This window comes from Onychomys torridus, chromosome 11 (assembly GCF_903995425.1).
Source record: "Onychomys torridus chromosome 11, mOncTor1.1, whole genome shotgun sequence".
In the NCBI taxonomy this organism is placed as follows: domain Eukaryota; kingdom Metazoa; phylum Chordata; class Mammalia; order Rodentia; family Cricetidae; genus Onychomys; species Onychomys torridus.
The window spans coordinates 25,722,540-25,741,955 of record NC_050453.1 but is presented as its reverse complement, the minus strand read 5'-3'; positions in this window follow the sequence as shown (position 1 = coordinate 25,741,955).

Sequence of the window (19,416 nt, the reverse complement as noted above, 5' to 3'; positions counted from 1 at the left end):
TCTAGATTGTCAACTTGATGGGATTTAGAATTGCCATGGAAACTCAAAACACATATCTCATTTAACTGAGCAGGGAAAACTATTCTGTGTTACATCACTCTCTGGGTTGGGGTCACAGACTGAACAAAATGTGAACTGAACACTAGCTTTCATCTCTCTCCACTTTGCTAAATGTGGGAGCATGGCACCAGATGCCTCCTGCTTGTGCGTCTGCATCTTCCTGGTGTGGTGGAGTGTATCTTCTTGTACTATAAACCAAAATAAGGCTTTTCTTTCCTAAGTTGCATTTGTTTGGTATTTTGTCACAGAAATGAGAAAAGTAACAATATACCATGGAAAAGAAACCAAAAATAAAAACCAAGGTGCAAAAAGACAAGGGGGTGTTACAGAGATGAGGACAGCATGGGAAATTGTACATATGATACTGAACCATTCAGTAAATCCCCTGCAAAGCAGAGGTGTCATGATTCATTATTAGTAGAAGGATTTATTTATGATGCATGATTTAAAGTAGCTTAGAGTTAGAATATTTGGATGCATTCTGAAGAAATCTAGATATAAGCATTTTACTATGGTATCAATATGTTTGGGAGTTGACACCATTAAAATTATTGTTATAGTAGAATAGGAGAAATACTCTTCTCCAAGGAAGAGGCCACAATCATTCAATGACAAGTGGTCATCCCAAAATATGTACAAGTACTATTATATATACTAAATGTGTGTGTGTGTGTGTGTGTGTGTGTGTGTGTGTAAATAATTAAAGAAAAAGAAACCATGAGTTTGAGAGAGGTTAGAGGGAAGAGAAGTGAGGGGCAAAATGATACATTTTCCTTTTTAAAGGAAAATGTACTCATTTCTGAAATACATACTGGCCTTCTCAGTCAGTGCTGTGGTTTCGTGCACAGAAACAGAGCATGTGGTACCTGGTAGTAGATTTTAGGGACAGATTTGGCCCTGTTGTAGTTATTTATAACATCAGAAAATGTTTGGTTTCTCCATGCTTCAAGATAGTGGAATACTATACCTCTATTACTCATTTGCAGTTCCTTGTTTGCAAGGTGGCATGTAACCATGGCTTCTCACCTCATTTTGTGCCTTGAGAGAATAACCACTAAAGCTCATAGCTCCTACGTGACCCAGTGTTCTTTGTAGCATTCAATCTTTTCTCTCCCCTTCATCAATGGACCTTAACATCTTCAATTAAAATGGTTGTCATTCAGTCAGTCTGACCAGAGTTAATAGATAAAAAATAACTGACTATACATTGACTCTACCTCAAATAAATTAAAGAAAATTTCAATTGCAATTAAATCACTTTCCTATATTCTGGAGTACATTGGGATGTCAGATGTCTTAATTTAAGAGTCAGTAATGTTAACAACAATACATAAGCAAATGGTGTCCCTAAGTGTGATATTGCACCATAGATTGCTGATGGAGAAACAAGACCTTAGAGGAAAAACTTATAAAGCCTGATTGAATTATGTGGGTTTTGGTACAGCAGTGTTCTCACATTCATTTCCCAGCTTTAAGAGATGAACAAAAGTTACGGAAGATGTTAATAAGAGAAAGAACTGGATGGAAGGCATATGAGAGTTCTTTAGACAATTTGTTAGCTTTTATGTAAATATTGAATCATCTAATAGGGAAAAGCTTCTTTAAAACCAGTCAGTGCACAGCAGAGAACAAAAAGTGATCCCTGCCATTTGGGCCTGGCTGCCCCTCCTTTGTCTAAGGAACAGCTAGTGTCTCCTTTGGCAAAGGCAGAAATTGATGATCAAAAATCCCCCTCAGACAGTTCTGACACTATTAGGGTATGTAAGGCAAACCATGACATTTAAAAAAAAAATGATCACAATAAAGGAAAGAAAGAACTGTGACAACACACTGCATAAAAGTTTCACCTCCTTTACCATAGAATCTAAGTTCTCTAAAGAGACTGGAATTTTGAGGGGGATGGAAGCTTTGAGTGTGTGTGTGTGTGTGTGTGTGTGTGTGTGTGTGTGTGTGTGTGTGTGTGTGTGTGTGTGTATTTGTATACCCATGGTGGGGAGTGTGCATGCATGTGTGTGTACACATGGAGGGAGGATGACATTGAATGTCTTCCTCAGTGGCTGTAACCTTAATTTTTTGAGACAAGCTCTCTCACTGAACCAAGAGCTCACAAGTTAGGCTCGATTGTTTGGTTAGGATATTCCTGTCTCTAAGGATAATCCTGCCCTAAGAATACTCTTGTCTCTAATGATAATCCTGCTCTAAGGATACTCCTGTCTCTGCTTCCCCACCTCCAGGATTACACTCAGGCACCACCATACTTGGCTATTTTACATGGGTTCTGGGGACCAAACTAACACTTTCCCAACTGAGCCATCTCCCCAGAGATTCTCATTCATGAACACGGTCAGGATTTGTATGAAGGATTTACCAGGGCCTCTTCCGTACATGACTCTGAATCATCTGTACCTTGTTCATGGAGGGCTGCATATGCTCTCTGGACCTTTATCTCCACACACAGTTCTGACAGCTATAGGCTAGTTGGTAAGAACAAGCACCAGTAGGTTTCTAATTTGACCCCATCCTGAAGACCTGGCATTATGGGTGGCTCAAAAAAAGTGTTGTGGGAAAAATAAATCAGATTGAGCAGTGAGCTAAGAGTCAAGACCAAAGAGATCTGCAGCCCCACTCTGCCAGACACACCATTCCCAGCTCAGTCACAACTGCAGAATGAGCAATGCCTGCTGCTCAGGGTTATAACTCACCGTGGATATGGTTCTGCACTTGGGGCAGGGTTGGCTTTGACCATGAACTTCCCATGAGGCACATCCTGTCCTGAGGGAATAATCATAATCTGAGATCAGAATGGAATCATTTCTCTCGAGCTTGGTTCTTGTCTTGAACTGGAGAAGGTCAATTGACTGTTGAAAGTTTGATTTGGCGCGAGCAGCACAGCCTTATGTACATATGAACGTAATGAAGGGTAGTGACAGATTTCATAAATCCAGGAGGAAATTTCTCTGGAACTCCTAACCGTCAAAGGGCTGTGCAGCTTGTCTCCTGACATCTTAGCAGTTAGAAAACTAGTGGAGAAAAGAATTCTGCAGCCATTTATAATCTTTTCTGCCATGGTCATTCTTTACTGAATCACTGTGCTTTGAAGGTACTCTTGTTTTATGTGGTCAACAAGAACTCCTGACTCTCTCTGCAAGGAAAAAAGGCCAGAGCTGAGAATGGGAGGCTAGCTTCCCAAGTGAAGGAATCATGTTGGTTGTGTATCTACCCTTTCCCCAAGAGCATTGCAGGTGAGCATTGCTGGTATGTTGTGTTTAATAATGAGACAAACTATTTGAAAGTTCTGTGACTCACTAGGTACTCTTGCCCTTTTATTCACTGAACCATACATAAATTACATCTACTACATGGAAAGATTTTGAATATGTAGAATCTCTACTTCTAATAATCAAATTCCATAATTAGAAATACATTCCTTTTGGCCTAAAGCATGCCAGTGTGTTTAAAAGCAGTTCCCCTGTGAGAAGTGACACATTAACTTAGGAAGTCATGAGTGTGGATCAGTTTAATGGCCTTTTCTTGGAGAATTGGGAGGAAGGGAGAAAGAAGAGATAAGGAGCAGTATTTCAAATGCATTTCACTCCTTTTCACATTGATTACCATTAATCATGTGATCCTAGCTTCAATATTTTGTTTTTGATGGGGAAGCACAAATTCAAGACCATAGATAAAGTCTTCAGTTGCACTTGACTAGTAATGGGGGATCTGGAGGTTAAATTTGGTTTGTCTGCTTCCCAAATATTGTCTCTGTTCTTGGTAGAAACTTAGATTTCAGGGTTGCAGCTTCAAAGGTAGGAGCAGTAGGGGCTCTACAGTGTGCAAGAGGGAGGGTAGAGAAGGCTGTGGGGCAGGCTCTCCAAACCTTTCCCTAGCTTCCTAGGATTATTTTATTTGAGCCTTCTCTGCAGAGGTAGGTAGTATAGTGTCTTAGCGCACACACTGTGTATAGAGGAATATTTACTTTTCCATACAACTCTTCCTTACTAAATTTGTGATTGGTGGATTGCTTCTTCTCTTATTCCCATGTATGTAAGGATAAGTATTAACTGATCCTACTTCATAGGATTATTGTGGAGCATAACCCTGAGTGAATGCACATTACATTTGCTGTGATTATTTCAGCAGAGAAAGACAAGGCAGGGTCCCATAAGCAGAGAACGTTCTAGCCCCTCAGAGAAGAGGACACTTACCAGATCTGGATTTCATCATAATATTTGAATTTACAATATTTGAAACCCTTGCATTTTGGGTGTTTTTTTTTTCTTTCTCAGTACCATATGAGGGTTCTTATCATGTCATTACAAAGGTTTGACACTTTCTGTCTCTAAATATGGAGTATAAATGCTTTCTATAATTTCCCCAGAGATAAGAGATAGTGAGACAAGGAGAGAGGGGGTGTCTGGGTTGGTTAACTCCAGCTCTTTCCCTAAAAGATGGGCAAGAGTTCTCCCTTTGCTTGGCTGCAAGGGTGTGTCCCTGGGTAAGGAGGTAAAGGATCCGAAACTGTTATATGCTAAGCAGGAAGAAATTCACCAAAGTGGAAAACAAAGGGTAATAATTTTAGGTCAGGCCATAGCAAGCACAGCATCTAGTGAAAAGCATCTTTCTTAGATCTGTGTTTCTATAGAATAGGAAGCAAGAGAGGAAGGAAAAGGTCTCTTCAGCACTAAAGTCTTGCCACAAAATCTGCATTGGCTTGGGGTGGCCAGGAAGAGGAGAGGAGAAGAAAGGGAGCTGAAATATAAAACAAAAGGAAACCCAGTGCCCAGGAGAGTCCCAGCCTCTCCTGGTAATGAGTCAGCTTTTGTTAGGTTGGCTTTGGAGTACTAAGCAGTCAGTTCATCTCCATTGGTTTGTAATGAGGCTGGGAGGCTCACAAAGCCTCAATCAAGCCAGGATCCCTTTCAAATGAACTCTTCTGCTAAGAGAGCTGGCAGATAGCATCTGTGGCAGGGATGTATTGGAAAGCGCTCAATGTCCCCACTGTGAGGCTTACACCGGGCAAGAGAATGGGGCCAGGGATTCATTAGGCTGATAAAAACAGACAGGCCAACTTTTCATTAGAGAGATGCCCAAATCCACTCTCCTTGGCTTTCCTCCTTTACATTATAAAAGCATTATCAGGCCCAAAGTTATGGGACTCATTATTCCACACACAAACACCAGGCTTAGAGGTAGGGAAGAGCAGTGTGAACCAGGAGCGTGGAAACGGAAACTTGTATTAGCAAGAATGCTTCTTGCTCTCCTAAAAGTGAGATACACAGATAATCAACTTTCATCTTTTCTATTACTGTGAAAGGAAGGGGAAGTTGAACTTTTGGCTTTTCTCACTAGGACACTATTTGTTCAGGGGGTTATCGTTCAGGATTATGGTGTGAAATCAAATCGAATATTTATAAAATCCTACTACAGACTTAAATCCTGATGGTAAGGGTATTTTCATGTGGTGGCACTCATGTGAATTAGATCAAATTAAACCGATTTCAGTTTTGCTTTACTTTTTAAATCCCGCCCCCGCCTCTCATTTTCTCATTCCAGGGTCCCAGAGCCATGTATAGCCCAGATTGGCCTGGAACTTCCTATATAACCAAGGGGTAACATTGAACTGCTGATGTCCCTGACTGTTCTTCCCAAATGCTGGAATTACATTGGTAAGCCATCACAGCATATTCAGCTCTGATCTCAAGCCACCACACCCAAAGTGATTCCCCATCACTTTGTTTTATTCTACACTCTCAAACTTCCACCATCCACTAATTGAGAAACTAACACCTTGTAACATGCTTCTACCTGAGGACTAAGATTTCTGACTGTTTTTTCCCACACACCTCTGTATTTAATGAAACACAACATTTTATGCTAGGTTTGGTCAGATGCCTCTACTTCACAGCACATGTAGTTATGGCCTCTGATGTTGCCTTTAGACTAACAACAACAATAACAACAATAATAATAACAGCAACAATCAGAAATTTCACTGTGCTGGTCCCACTTTCTGCAAGGTAAACCTCCTTTAAATGAGGCATACTTAACCCAGCTGCATTAGAGAGAAATCTAATGCTGTGAGTCTTATAATCTCTGCTTTTGCAAATAATTTTAAACTAAATTAAGTATTATGTGTTTATAAAAACATTTTTATTTGCTGCTTTAAAATTAGATCCCAGGAGATGCCTGATAGTCATGAAGATCTCAAATATTGGTTATTCTTCAGTTATTCTCTTCCTGATGCTTCATGGAGACAGTGTTGGCTGGGCATGGGGAAGCTGACACTATGCACAGCCTCCCTCCACACCGAAGGCAGAAGCAATTCTGGACCTGGATTTCCTGGTTTCCTCATTCACTACTTCATGTACTCAGAGCCAATCATTTGATTTTAATGATATCTACCCCAAATGGGGAGCCCTTTGCCTGTATTTAGTGAGAGAAGAGACAGGGGCATCAGCCTTTTGTCTGTTAGGAAGAACACTTTTTTGAATTTGAATTTTATTTATATCGATATAGATATAGATATGTGTGTGCATGTGTGTGTGTGTGCGTTTGTGTGTGTGTGTGTGTGTGTGTGTGTGTGTGTGTGTGTGCGTGTGCGCGCACGCGCGCGCGTGTTTAGTTGTTTGGCTGCATGTGTGCATTTTGTGTGGAAACCAGAGGATAGCCTCAAGTGTCATTTCTCAGGAGTCATTTAACTTTGTTTTTTGAGTCAGGGTCTATCTGGGACCTGAAGTTTACCAGGTAGGCTGGTCTGACTGACAAGCATGCCCCGAAGATTGACCTGTCTTCACTTCCCCAGTGCTGGGATGACAGATGTGTACCACCATGCCTGGCTTTCTTATGTGGACTTTGGAGATAGGATTTGCATTGTACTTCTCCAACTGAACTATCTTCCTAGTTCTATATTTCCTTTCTGTTATTTGTTTTTTGCTTTTTTAAAAAAAAATTATTTATGATGTATGTGTGCATAAATGCTCATGCATATGTCATGGTTCTCATGCCACAACACACATGTGGTAGTCCAAAGAAAACATGTGAGTCAGTTTTGACCTTTTAACATATGGGTCCTAGAAACTGAGTTAAGGTCATCAAGTTGAAAAGTAAGGGTCCTTATCCACTGAACCATCATCTCCCTGGCACTGTTTTAGTTGGGGGCTGGGGAGTTGCAATGTGTCATGTAGTCCAGGCTAGCCTTGAGCTCACTATATAGTCAAGAATGGTCTTTCATTCTGATTCTCCTGCCTCCATCTCCCAGGTTCTGGGATTACTGGAATAGACAACTTGACCCAGCAACAATGTTCTGAAGAGTCTGAGCTGTGTCTGGGTCTTGTTCTCAGCATCAAGATGATGGTGGTAGTTGTGGTACTAGTGTTGACATGGAGCCATCTGGCCCATTCTTCTCTTTCCTCCGTAGTGGAAACTTTTGACTTAATTATGGCAGAGACTGGGGAGCCAAAAGTAGGACTGACTCTACAGGCAAAAAGGTCAGGCAAAGGTCACATGGTCCATCCCAAAGCAGCTCTCCATATCATCTTGGGACATTTTCCTGAGGTGGGCACTGACGTCAGTGGAACCCAGTATTGAAAAATGTGAGTTCCAAACTGACATGACAAAATGGGAAACAAACAGTGTGCTTGTCCTTAGGAATGTCGGCATTTACCAGACAAAGGTGTAATTCTACATGTGAGAGTGCAACATTTGGGGCACTGCCAGATGTGTATGAATAATGGCATGTCTGATGAAAGGAAGAACATCGCTGTCTTTCTCAGCCTATGTAAATATCTGTGCCAGGTGATCAGCTCCTGCTTTTGAGCCTTTGCCTTTAGACAGCGTTGCCAATATTCACACCCACTGTAGAGGGTGACATCCTGATCCTTTTCTTTAATTTCCTGATGGCTGTGACTGTCATAAAATCAACACTGAAGGTACAAAGTTGACTTCAGACATTAACACAGGACCAAGTCAGTCAGAAGCTATAGCTTTCTGTTCTGCACATGGCCACATCACAACAAGCTGCTTTATCTGAACCTTACTTTTTTTTTTTTTTTTAATCAAGAGTTAACCTATTTCCCTTTCATGTAACTGGCACTAAGTGGCCTGGGTTATTTTATTCCTTTTAGTGATAAATCTAATTGGGTCTCAGTCCTGAAAGCCACCTCTGGCTTGGCGCTTTTCCCAAGAGAGATGGAGCATAGTATGGAGGTCAAGCTTGGGTGATGAATTGAGGAATTGTGGACCATACCTTCAGCTCTGATACGCTAATTGCTTCAACTGGGAAAGGAGACAAAGCCAGCGATTATCAAGCACTCAGAAAAAGCAAGTAAATACTGAGGTTGTGATCAACAGGCATAGGCAAGCTCTAGTCGAGGGGTCCTGAGTCAGATCATATGTAACTCCAGGTTTTTTAGATGTACAATATGTCATAAATAAAAGTCTTATGCTCACCTAGAGGCCAAGCTACATGTGTAATTCTGTTGCTAGCATAGTGTGTGAATGGGCCAGTTTCCATATCTAGAGAAAATAATTTGGGGGAATGGTACACCTCATAGACTGCTTTAGATCCCAACATTGAGTTAAACAAGCAGGAAAGTCACCAAAAACAGTGCAAAGTTGACTGAGAACAGTGACAAAATGAGGGGTTTCCGAATCCCCAATGGAGTATAAAACCAAATGAGATCATCCATATGAGTTGGACGTGTGTTGTGTCCCCCCATCAGCAGAACGCCCCACCCTGACTGTCATGGCCTGAAGAGTTTCTATGAGCATCAAGAGAGTGAAGATGTGACAAGAAGAAAAATAACCCAGTAAGTAGAGATTAGAAGAGAGTCTCAGAACGATGGTTCTTCCTTGAGATGTCCTAGGAGATTTCTAGTGTGTCGGTGAGACCAGGAGAGATTGACAGGTGAATAAGGAGTGAGGCCCCAGAGACAATGGCTTTAGCTTATATGAGGTAAAGGCCAAGCTTTACCTCAAGATTAAAAAAAAAAAAAAAAAAAAAGATTAAACAATGGATGGAGGTGACAGGATTATAGTTTGAGTAGCTTCCCTACATTCAGAGGACACTAAGTTGATGGATGGTGTTAAGAGGTGAGGTCTTGAAGAAGTGAGAGCCTAGATGAGTTCCTCCCTTATGGTTGGGATTAAGGATTTCATAATAAAAGAAGACTTCATACTGTGTTCATCTCATATCCTCAAATTTGAAACCAGGTCATTGCTTCATTTACATATGAATAATCAATGAGAATCATGGGAAAGCTTTGAGAATCTCTTTTGCAAAAACTAAAAGAAGACTTTTCATAGGGAAAAGAATACTCGTGTGTGTGTGTGTGTGTGTGTGTGTGTGTGTGTGTGTGTGTGTGTTTGCACACACACAGAAGTGCACACAGGTACACATGCATGTATATGCATGTACATGCAGAAGCCAGGTGACATCAGGTATGGCTCTTCAGATGTTGTCCATCTCTTTTTTTCTGTGTTGTAAGGGAAGGAAAAACCAGTGAACTCCAGGGATCTGCCTGCCTCATTCTGCCTTTGGGATAGTTCTATCTAAAAGGATGTCCAATGTTCATCTTCACAACTCAGCTGTAGGCGAATGAAGGGTAAAAATAAGTACTGGCACTTAGTAGGTACTCTATCAAGAATGGCTAGTTTGCTTTAAAAACAAACAAACCAGTAAAAACATTGAACCGCCATTTAATTGTGTATTGAATACTTGCCTTTTCCCATCCTCTCTGCAGAGGAGCCCAGACTTGTCACATGCCCTGTGAAATCCCTGTGCACATCACCTACAGCACTGACAAGATTCTCCCTAGGATTCTTATCCTAAAAGAGAAGGATGCTTTCTTGAGAAAGTTTCTTCTTAAAGAAAAATGGCTAGTTTTATGTCATTGCCATTAATATCCATTAGTTTGGTCATTGTCAATGAAACCTATGATAAACGGGCCCTCCTTGAATAAAGACCCAATATGTCAGAGCATAGGCATTGCTCTGTACATGAAGGGGGTTTGGAAATTCCACCAGGCTTTGGTTATGCTGTCCCTGGTCTCATAAACATGAGGAACAAAGAATCCAAATATTGCTAGAAGATATTTTAAGAGAACTTTGAACTGAGCAACTTCTTTATCAACCTAGATATACACAAAAACATGAAGTTCTGGAACCATTGAGGGCAAATATCTCTTATTGGTGTAGTTTTTGACCCAGATTGAAACTACCATAGATATGTAGATCAATGCTTTTTCTAAGAATAAAATTTAGGTAGGATTAGAAACTAAGGATTTGGCCTGAAATAGAATATATTAGGCAAAACACAGCAATTAGTACCAGGGTCAGAACTCCAAATGCCAGTCCATCAGAAGACCTCTCCCAGGTGTGGCATAGACTGTAAACTTGCATAGTACAGAGGATTTTAAGGGAATCTTCTCCCCATAGAAACTTCAGATATTCATCCTAGGATCAGATTCTCAAGCTCCATGTGATCAATAGCATTCTTACCAATTTCCATTTGCACTTTTCAAAGCACACTAGGGTACCCTCCTTTCACACTAGGAAAAACAGCTTTGAACTTGATGACAGTGCCTCTTACAAGCAACAAGTAGCAGCTGCTGCCAGGAAAACCCTGCAGGCTTCGATGTTGCCACCAAGGGCATTTTTCCCAAGCTGTCTGGCTCATCCCAGCCTCAGAACAGACCAGCTTGAGGAACCCAAGCTGACTGTCTAAAAGGGACAGATTGGGAGGTCTGGGCTAGTGCAGACAGCAGCTTTGCCAGAAGGACTGGGCTGAGATATAGGAGAAAGGCCAGTAGGGATGTGCTGAGAGTCCTAGATTGTCAGTCAGGCATCTTATAATCAAACTGTGAGCAATACCAGAGAGCTCTTGAGTCCCTTCACTGAATAAAGTAATAAATATGCCACTGCACCATGAAATGGCCTCTCGGTGGCTATATAATGCTCAATTATTGATTAATCTTCAGTAATGAATGAATTTGAACACAAGGGCTGCTAACCAGGAGTATGATAGCCAGCGCTCCATGAGAGTAGAGAGGAGGCAGATGGTCCTACTCCCAAGGCAACAGACCCTACTCTGGCTCCTGTTTCCCTAGGGTAGATTAGCCAAACCTTTGAATCAGAATGCTCCCATGAGGTTATCAGTGACTGTGGGTGCCATGATCGCTCCAAGATTAGAAAACAAAATAAGGCAGGTGATAAAATAAGGCAAGAGACCGAAGGCAAGCAATCAGTAAAACCATGGAGAATGACAGGGAAGAGAGCTGTTTGGTTCAACATTTATTGACCTTCTATTTACCAGGAATTGAGTTTTCAACATTGAGTAAGAAATTGTCATGTCTTCCAGTTGTTCAGTTAGTAGGATAAATAGAAAATTTCAATTTGATGTCCAACCCAATTATACTCAACCCTGCCTACAAAATTCTGGAAAAACAAGATTAGAACAAGAGAGGACCAAACAACAATCTTCAAGTTCAAAAGGGCCCTGAGATGGAAAATGGCAATAAGAATGATAATAAAGGTTTTCTTTGAGTTGGGAGAGGAGGGTGAGCACTAATATAATCTCATCTTTTCTCTAAGACAATGCATTCAGTGTGGGATTCCATCAATGACATCCCTACAGTCACTGTCCTTTTACTACTGGGTGGCTGCTGGGGCTCCATGCGACTCTTCAACCTCCATGGCTTTTAGTTTCCTTATCTGTTTAGTGAAGGTTATGATGCCCTCCTTGCATGCTGCTTGACAGTGGTAGAGATGTTTGTTCAGAAAGTACAGGGATTCTGATGTGTAGAGGTCTCTTATATGTCATTTATTAATTTAGTAATTACAGTGACCCTTCTCTTCAGTGGTGTCAGTTGTAATCCTTTTATTACATGACAACCATGTTCAACAACCTTCCACATCCATTCATAATCATAGGGATCTATGACACAGGATAATAAGAGATTCCCCATCTGCAGACAGAGACAAATTAGTGTGTTGCTTAAGACCAGGAATCGCACTTTAACTTGTATGAGATTAAAGTCAACCCCTCCCATTCATTAGCTATACAAGATTGAGAAACTGCTTAATTTTTCTGGCCAGAACCCTACCTTCCTCATCCATTGTGTGATCATAACCATCATAATAATCATGATGAAGACACAAAACCCTTTTCTCATGGTTGTCAAGAGAACTAAGTTCTGTATTACCTATAAGCACTTAGCATAGCTTTTGCATTTACATAACTCTCAAATATCAAGTTGTAAATGAAAAAATGGTAATAGTATATTTTTGGGAGATATCACAGTAAGTCCCATTGGGGCAAAATATTCAACTCCCCAATTAAAAGGCAATTGCTGTATTTTCCATCGCTCCCACTGATTCTTTACTTAGCTCCCCAACCCCAGCCCCATGTCTTTCACTGAAGAACTCAATAAAGTGTGGAGGGGCTTTCCTTAAACTCCAGTCCGTAACATAGCCTAGGAAAATAACCTGATAACCTTAGAATCTCAACAGTATTTGTTACCCTGTGCATTTTTTTCCACTTTTTTTTTTTTTAAATACAGAGTTTCTCTGTGTAGTTTTGGTGCCTGTCCTGAATCTTGCTCTGTAGACCAGGCTGGCCTTGAACTCACAGAGATCTGCCTTGCTCTGCCTCCCAAGTGCTGGAATTAAAGGCATGTGCCACCGCCGTCCAGTGCATTTTTTTCCACTTTTAAAGCAGAATTATAATAAACCTTGCTAAGACATGTTATCAAGATTGTGTGCTTTCCTCAGTAGAAGTCAAAGGAAAGGAGAAATCACCGCAGAGTCTGGAAAGTTGGTAAGAGACAATGCCTCCATGAGTAGCTTGAATACAAAGCTCACTGCTACTTACTCCAGTATACTCAAAACAAAGCCGTGGGAAGGTGGAAGAGAGGGTGAGGATGCTCATCTATGTCACAGGTGGCTTTTTGAGAAGGATGTGCCTGCCATCAGAGATGTGCTTTAAGGAATAAAATGGAATTTGAATAGGTGAGAAAATGAGCAAGGTTTCTTTACATGGGGCAAATAGCTCCTTTAAGAGCATAAAGTAATAAGGACATGGGAAGTATTCTAGAAACTGTATTTGCCGTGTGTGTGTGTGTGTGTGTGTGTGTGTGTGTGTGTGTGTGTGTGTGTAGTGTGATTCTATCACAGCTGGGCTGGTGTTCCCTATGTAGACCAGGCTGGTCTTGAAATTATGACAATCCACCCAAGTCTGCCTCCCATGCCCAGTTGTATTTACACTTTTTGAACAATGACATTCATAACCATGTATGATGCTGATTCGTGATTTGAGTCTGAATCACAGTCTCAGTTGCTGGACATGTAAACCATATGTGTTACTAAAGCTCTGACTCACAGGAAGTGGGGAGGACATACAGACTTGTTTCTCTTTCTCCACTGGAGGCCATTTTTTAGAAGATGTCAGCTAGAGTGTGTGGCTCGCCCATGAGAAAGACGCTTCTTAACAATGTCTATCGAAGAATTAACTCAGGTTTGCATGTGATCTTGTGGTAGATATTACTCAAATTAAATTTGCAAAAGGCAAAATAAAAGCAAAACATAAGAAGATCAAAAAAGAAAGAAACCAACCACACAAAATCCCCGTACAAGGAATCACTTCCCTTACTCTGTGTGAAGTTTGAAAAGGCAGCTGGGTACACTTTGTCCTGGGAGCAAGAGGGCAGAATGAGCTGGGATAGCACTATTTTCCAGATCTTTGGTAGGCTCCCCAACAAAAGAGAAATCACTATGCAATAGCCTTTCCCATTTCCCAACCCTGTCCCTACTTCACCCACCATGGAATGCTTGGGGGGAAAGAAATAAGCAGTCAGATGGAGTTCAAACCAGAAAAAAAAAAAGTGGAAACCAGATTCTCTGAGGGAAAAACACAATCTGCACCACAGCGAGCTGCAAGAGAAACCTGGACAGCAGAAATGCTAAAAGCCAGGGAGCAAGGCTCGTGCAAAAGGAAATTAGATACGAGCTGCCAGGTGACAGAGCAGTGGAAAGGTCAGCGCTATTTTGGGCTGAACATGAAGAGGCTTCAGGCATCTCAGGACAAAAAAAAAACAAGTACAGACTAGAGAAGGTTCTGAGAGAGGCAGCTGCATTGATTAGAGGATGGCTGTTGGCTTTGTGGAGAAAGATGAAAGGCGAGAGACAGGCAGGCAGGAGCAGCCAGGGAGCCGGGTGCCCATTGTACATCAACAGCACTTTGTGGTGATAAAGGACTCGATGCTGTGTTTATTTCCTACCTCACCCATGATTGTTCTTTCCTTGTAAAGTGTATTCATTCGCCCCACACTCATTTATTGATCCACATGCCTGTGGCACTCACTGTGCAGGTGAGACAAAGTTAAATAGGCTACAGGCTCCATCCTTGCCAGATTTCCTGGCTAGGACTTATTAGGCAGCAGTCAATGGATTGACATACTGCGGGATAAGTACTCAACAGGTCACAAGAATCCAAGAAGAGGGACCACTGAACTAGGGGAGAATGGGGAAGGCTTAAGAAGAACACATCTTAGCTAGATTCTACAGAAGAAAGGAAAAGGTTTTAATAAGTTGAATGGGTCTTATAGGGGAGGACATTCCTAGTTCAGAGAACAGAGTGATTAAATATATGAATTAATGTGCCTGGCCCCATTAGGCTAAAGTGTTGGACGTCTAGACCATGCAAGGAAGGAAGTTGTGGAAAACGGGTCACAAAGGGAGTCAAACATTTGCTCAGGTTAGACCATGCAGGTTACCAGGATGATTAACAACAAACATCCTTGTTTGCAATGAACAGAGGCTTTGTAGGAGACAGCAGACATTGGCAGGCTGGACATTGTAGGATATGTTGGTGAGAGTCATGTAGTCTCTGAGTTCAAGGAGCTTAACAATTGATAACTAAACATTAGTTGACATCCTGCCATGACCCAGGCACAAAATGAGAATGGAACAGTACTCATCCTGAATGGGAAAAAGCCCTCCAAATCTTTCCATTATGATATCAATGAGCCAGTTATATAAACTGATAATTAAGGAAATAAACATTATACCAAGTAACACAAAATCAGCCCTTGGAGAAGGAGGGTACCTCAAGGGGAGTTTCTGTTTTAAATACTCAAGGTAAAATGAGCCTTCCCACACCTCAGTCCCCTGAAAACAACCACTTTACTATTCCTTACCTGGGGTCCTGTGGTTAGACTGACTGCTCATGGTGTGATTCTTACCTGCTGTGTTTCATACAGATCCCGGGGGGGGGGTGGCAGTTGGAGCTGGACAGGGTCATCTAGGACAACCAGAACAGAACAGTTTTGTTTTCCTTGTCCTGTGTATGCTGCCTCACGGGGCTGGCACAGACCAAGGCAGAACAGCCATCTGCCTATCTCCACTTGTACTCTTCATGGTAGTTTTGTACTTTCTCAGAAAACCATCATCTAGGTTTGTCAAATTCTGCATGGCATTTGGTCTCCATCTAAGGATGTGTTCAAAGAGGGACTGATCCTAGAGGCTGAGGAAGGAGTTAGGCTTCTGACGACTGACCTTGGCAGGCACGTAATGCCACCTGCATCACATTCTAAAGAACAGAGTTGAAGTCCTGGGGACAAACTACTGGGGCCTAAACACCAAGAGACACAAATCAGGGGCCAGGGAAGGTTGGAAGACAAGCTACTGTGGTTGTGTATAAGAAGAACAGGGATGGACAAGGATACAAGGTCATTTTAGAGACTGTCAAGGAAGACACATTGCTGAGGAAATGGTGTTTAAATGGGGCCTTGCCTCCAAGGGTGAGCTCAAGGTGAAATGTGCATCTACTCTCCAGAGGACCTGGGTTTGACCTGTGATGTTCCAATTTTCCACCCATGTCCCTTGGGACAACACTTTACAGATTATTCATAATGATAAAATCATACATTAAAATCTCACATCCCAGCATGTAAAGGAAAGGAATTATTAGTAATAACCACAAAGGAGGACAATGGAACCATAACTTAACAACAAAATGATTGGCTGAGATTGTCATCTCAGTGATGTTTAGAGAGGCTTAGAGGAAGAATCAAGAGACTGGGTCTCACAGCTTCTGCACCTGTGCTTCTTAAAATATGTTTATAAACAAATATCTGGCCAAAACACAATCTTGGTATGATTAGAGATCACAGGAAGACTCCCTTATCCCCAAATGTCATCTTCTCTAATATGCCCAAGGGTCTCCTGCTCCATCATTTGTAGATCATTCCTCTCAGTGAAGATATCTTGTCTCCTGAGATCACCTATCACAATGGAATATTCTGGAAGAGGTAATACATTAAGATATCATCAATTACTAACAGTGAAGTATACCCTTGAGATTACTTTTCAACTGTAATAGTCGAGTTATTTTAGGTTACCCAGTGGTTAAAAACATTCCTACAATCTTAGTTTCCTTTTTAAATACAACAAAATTTACTCACTCATACACAGCCCCCTGCATGTCTGGGCAACTCTCCAGGGCAGCTGTCTTCCATGTGTTGGCTCAGCTCTCCAGGCTGCTTTGATCTTCTGACACCTCTGAATCAACACGTGTTCCCATGATCTTCACAGCAGGAGAAGAAAAGCCTAGCAAGTTCTACACCAGCAATTAAAGGCTTTGACAAGGAAGTGCCACACATCCCTTCAGGCCTCATTTCATTGGCCAAAACAAGTCACCCGGTCACCTCGAGCTTCAAAAGAAGCAGGAAACAGTAAGCCTCTCATGTGTCCAACAGAGAAACTAGATATTGACTAAGCATAATAGGCAGTTTATAGACTTAAAAAGAAATGCAGGGATGAAAGGAGCCAGGTTGCACTTGAAGGACATTTGACAGTGTTAATAGAGAGGAGATGTCTTTGCAGGTCAAAGGGGAAGGTAGACCCGATGGGTCTTCATGAAGGCTTAGCTGTAGAACCTCCACTCAAACCTGCAGGACAGCACAATCTGCAGATCTTCAGGTTGCCTTCCTTCATGTTATTTTAATGTTAACTTAAATGCATATGGTTGTTTTATCTGCCTGGATGTCAGTGTACCACACATATGCCTGGCGCCTGCACAGGCCAGAAGAAGATATCAAGTCCCCTAGAAGTGATTGTGAGTGTTGGGAATTGAACCTGGGTCCTCTGGAATAACACCTAGTGCTTTTAATTGCTGAGCCATCTTCCAACCTCCGCTTTCTTATTTTGAAAAGGTAATAAAATTTACAAATAACTTATGCATACCCTCTTGTAGACTTTGAATCACCTCTAGGTTAGTTATTCCTAATATAATGTAAAATTTAGATAGCTAGTTGCTATGCTCTATTGTTTGAGGAATAATGACAAGAAGTTTCTGTTTTGGGATGGGATACAGAACCTGTATGTCTTAGTCAACTTCCCATTACATGATTAAATGCCTAGGAAAATCAAGTCAAAAGAGGAAAGACTTATTCTTCCCATGGTTTCAGAGGTTTAAGTTCAGAGTTGATAGGCTGCACAAGTGTGGGGGCTCTGGTAAAGTAGAACACTATGGCACCAGGAGCTCATAGTGGAGGAGGCTGCTCACTTTCTAAAGTCTGGAAGCAAGGGTGATGGAGGAAGGGGCTGGTGACAAGATATTATTCTAAGGGAATGTCTTCCTCCAAGGGAATGTCTCCTAAGTTCCATTTCCTCTCATCTCACTTTCTTCAGTTCCAGCACCTCTCACTGACCCATTCAGGTATAAATCACCAATGAATTAATCCATTGATAAGATTAGCATTTGCTGGTTCCATTCACTTCTGAACACCATGGGACTAGGGACTAAGGTTGTCTACACTTAGCTCTTTGGAGGACATTGTATATCCAAATAAGAGCATCACAAAGGACCAAGGCACATAGATACATAGGATGACACTACCTCCTAGAAAGACCTGTTATTGACAGGTCCAAGGAGGAGAAGTGGAAGAGCACATTCCTGTAGTTGGAGAGCTTCTCTCCAGGTGCCACCAAAACTCCACAGTCCCTCAACCCATGTATAAAATAAACACAGAAACATTTATATTATTTAAACTGCTTGGCCATTAGCTCAGGCCTACCATTGTCTAGCTCTTACTTTTATATTTAGCCCATTTATATTAATCTATACTTTGCCACGTGGGTCGTTGCTTACCAGTACCTTACATCTTTCTTGTCATTGTGGCAGCTGAGGATGTCTCTCTACCCAGCCTTCCACTTCCCACAATTCTCCTCCTCCTTGTCCCGCCTACCCTATCCTTCCTGTTTGGCTACTGGCCAATTAGCACTTTATTTATTTTAACCAATCAGAGCAACACATTTGACATACAGAACATCCCACAGCACCTTCCCAGGACAATGATTCACTCTTCCAAATGGCATCGAGTCATTTGTCTTCCCATTATATGTTGGGAAACTTCCATCATCAGAAACCCAATGGTCTCACAGTAATCTTTTATCAGTATTCCATACATTGAGACAGTAAGAGGATAGGTATATCTGTATATGCCAAAAGAACAAGGAGATTGAAATGATGAAGCAGAACCAGGGCTGGGGATGAGAATTCAAGCCAAGAGGCAAGCTGCTTAAAAAAAACCAAACACAAACAACAACAACAAAAAAAATCCAGAAAGTTAATATGATCACTAGAATCCTGGATGAAGAAAACAAGCTGGTGCTTTGCAGATGGAAACAAACTGGGGAGGGAGCAGCAGGACAAGCCTCATGGTCCATATGGGAATACTAGACTACCCTACATAAGAGAGGTGCTTTTCTCTCTCTCCCAGGACTAATGTGTGCCTCTGTCTCTGGAGCCATCAGCAGCTCTGAGGCTGCCTGTGCCTTGCTGCCCAGACTCCTGCCATCACTCACTTTTGGCTTTAACTGATGGTTAATCATATTAGATAAACAACCCAACCAATATCTTTTATTTCAACTTTTGAATTTTGAATAGTTTTAGACTTAGAAACAAGTTGAGGAGGTAGCAAGAAGTTCTACTCTAGCCATTTGCTTTGCTATTCTTTATCTCACATTAGTAGAATGATACATTTGTCACCATTAATGAACCATTGTTGTTGTTGTCTTTTATTGTTACTTTATTATTTATCAGTAATGTATGGCAATGTTTAAAATATAGCTCTATGTGGCCTAGAGGCCACTGATGGTCACAGCATGTATTTAGAAGTACAATAGAGGGCTGGAGAGATGGCTCAGAGGTTAAGAGCACTGACTGCTCTTCCAGAGGTCCTGAGTTCAATTCCCAGCAACCACATGATGGTTCACAACCATCTGTAATGAGATCTGGCGCCCTCTTCTGTAGACATACTAAATAAATAAATCTTTTAAAAAAGAAATTAATTAAAGGAAATT